The 2,922-nt window shown below is 45.0% G+C and overlaps 1 non-coding gene across 1 annotated transcript; it reads left to right on the forward strand.

Moving 5' to 3' along the window:
- The first annotated feature begins 1,135 nt into the window (after positions 1-1,135).
- LOC119926237 lies at positions 1,136-1,272 on the forward strand. The gene has a single exon (XR_005450127.1). It is a non-coding gene; the product is annotated as a small nucleolar RNA SNORA7 (small nucleolar RNA).
- The last annotated feature ends 1,650 nt before the right edge of the window (positions 1,273-2,922 follow it).

Raw genomic sequence — 2,922 nt, forward strand, 5'->3', positions numbered from 1 at the left:
ATATGTTGCCAACTTGTACTTCCCAAGCACTTAGTACAGTGCTGTGCACACAGTAAGCGCTTAATAAGTACAATTGAATGAATTAAATAATTAATTAATTAAAATAAAATCATGGTCCAATGAACAAAACTTTAGACAGCCCTTTGGAACTTTAGATAAATGACCTGGTTCCATAAATTCAGACAACTAATGTGGTATTGTAAGGAATATTAATGCTGTTATTGCTTTTATTACTTCTCTGATTATGTCATTATTGAATGACAGATAGGGGCAATTTCATCATCCTAGCACATTTTGGGACAGGGCAGCGGGGTTGTTCATGAGGCGAATAACAATGAAGTTGTGGGAAGGGGTCAGAGGCAAAAATGGCGAGGTTACTGGAGTTGCTGAATCTGTACCATTCAAGATGCAAGCCTGTTACCATAATCTATACTGCACACTCAGGCCTTAAAATGCAAGATAATTATGGCAAAACCCTGCACAATCAGCAAACAATAGAGGAAATGAACTAGAGCCAGAATAGAGATGAATGAGAGATTCAAATCCATCATGGAGAGTCCCCAGGGCAGCCCTGGTTCTTCCCTCCCACTTTCATTTCTGATCAGCAGGTGCCTCTGTTCATTTTCTGGCTCTGCCAACTGTCAGCTGTGTGACTTTGGGCAAGTCACTTAACTTCTCTGAGCCTCAGTTCCCTCATCTGTAAAATGGGGATTAAGACTGTGAGCCCCATGTGGGACAACCTGATCACTTTTTATTCCCCCTGCACCCAGCTTGACACATAGTAAGCGCTTAACAAATGCCATTATTATTATTATTATTATTATTATTTCCTTTCCATCATCATCAATAGCAGCAGGAACCAGTCGCATGGTTGGACATGCCACTACTCTACAGTTCTGTAGGAGGTTGGAAAGGAGTAAAAGGAGGCATTATTCAAGCTCAAACACACTGCCTTGTCTTTTACTTCAATTTACCTCTTTCCTTTATGTGTTTGGGATCAGCCACATGGATCTAGTTGCTTGTCATCATTTAAAGATCATCTGGAGGATCACTGTTCACTCCTTGGTATGGATGAAAACATCCCTTTAAAATCTCAGTAATAATAACAACAATGGTATTTGTTAAGTGCTTACTACCCCTCTCAGGATCACACCTGGAGAGTTTCTGGTACTCTACCAGTCTCGACTATGGGTGGGGAATCAAACAGAGGCAAACCCATTCCATTCCTAGCTTGGGCAATGGCTAGCGAGTGGAAGGCAATCTGCTACAAGTCAAAACTCACCTGTGCTGAGCAGCAGTGGCCTGGGAGAGAGTCAAAGATGGACACTCAAATTTACTGCGTGGAAGGAGGCAGTGGTAAACCACTTCCTTATTTTTTACCAAGGAAACTCTAAGGATACACTACCAGAACAATTGCAAATGGAGGTGGGGCTCTCTGGGAGATATGTGTCCGTGGCGTCGCTATGAGTTGGCCACGACTCGACGGCATAAGACAAGACAAGCGCTTACTAGGTACAGGCACTGTTTTAAGCACCAGGGTAGGTACAATCTAATTAGGCTGGATTCAGTCTTGTCCCACCTGCGGCTCAGAGTCTTCATCCTCATTTTACAGATGAGGGAACTGAGGCACAGAGAAGTGAAGTGACTTGGCCAAGGTCACACAACAGACGAGTGGTGGAGCCAGGATCAGAACACAGGTCCTTCTGTCTTCCAGGGCCGTGCTCTACCCACAGTGTGGACTTTTCAAGCCTGACGTGGCTGTGCTGTCCTCCACAGCATCATCGTTTGCAGCAGGACTTTACCAGCCTCTCTCGCCTGGTCTGCAAATCTGATGAAAAGAATGAACGATTGAATGAATGAATGAAAAAGAAAAAAAAAATGCCACCCCCTGGCTTTCGAGGGAAGGTTTCATAGCTCAGTGCTGTGGAGTAGTATTTTTAATAATAGTGGTATTTGTTAAGCACTATTATGAGCCAGATGAGGTAGATTCATTCATTCATTCAATCGCATTTATTGAGCGCTTACTGTGTGCAGAGCATTGTACTAAGCACTTGGGAAGTACAAGTCAGCAAGGTATAGAGACGGTCCCTACCCAACAACGGGCTCACAGCCTAGGAGGGGGAGACAGACAACAAAACAACACATGCAGACAGGTGTCAAAATCGACAGAACAAATAGAATTAAAGCTATATGCACATCATTAATAAAATAAATAGAATAGTAAATATGTACAAGTAAAATAGAGTAATACATCTGTACAAATATATATACAAGTGCTGTGGGGAGGGGAAGGAAGTAGGGCGGGGGGGATGGGGAGGAGGAGAGGAAAATGGGGGCTCAGTCTGAGAAGGCCTCCTTGAGGAGGTGAGCTCTCAGTAGGGCTTTGAAGGGAGGAAGAGAGCTAGTTTGGCAGATGTGTGGAGAGAGGGCATTCCAGGCCAGGGGAAGGATGTGGGCCGGAGGATGACGGGGGGACAGGTGAGAACGAGGTACAGTGAGGAGGTTAGCGGCAGAGGAGCGGAGGGTGCAGGCTGGGCTGGAGAAGGAGAGAAGGGAGGTGAGGTAGGAGGGGGCGAGGGGATGGACAGCCTTGAAGCCCAGGGTGAGGAGTTTTTGCTTGATGCGTAGGTTGACAGGCAGCCACTAGAGAAGATAACCACAAGTTGGACATGACTCCTGTCCCACATGGGGCTCACAGTCTAAGGTGAGATCATGTATTCATTCCCCTTTTTGCAGATGAGAAAACTGAGGCATGAAGTTAACTGACTTGTCCAAAATGACACAGCAGGCGAGCTAGGATTATTCATTCATTCAATCGTATTTATTGAGCGCTTACTGTGTGCAGAGCACTGTACTAAGCACTTGGGAAGTACAGAACTCAGAACCCAGAAGCCACATGGTATAGTACTATGTATAGTACTA

The sequence above is a fragment of the Tachyglossus aculeatus genome, chromosome 3, assembly GCF_015852505.1.
Source record: "Tachyglossus aculeatus isolate mTacAcu1 chromosome 3, mTacAcu1.pri, whole genome shotgun sequence".
NCBI classification, from domain to species: domain Eukaryota; kingdom Metazoa; phylum Chordata; class Mammalia; order Monotremata; family Tachyglossidae; genus Tachyglossus; species Tachyglossus aculeatus.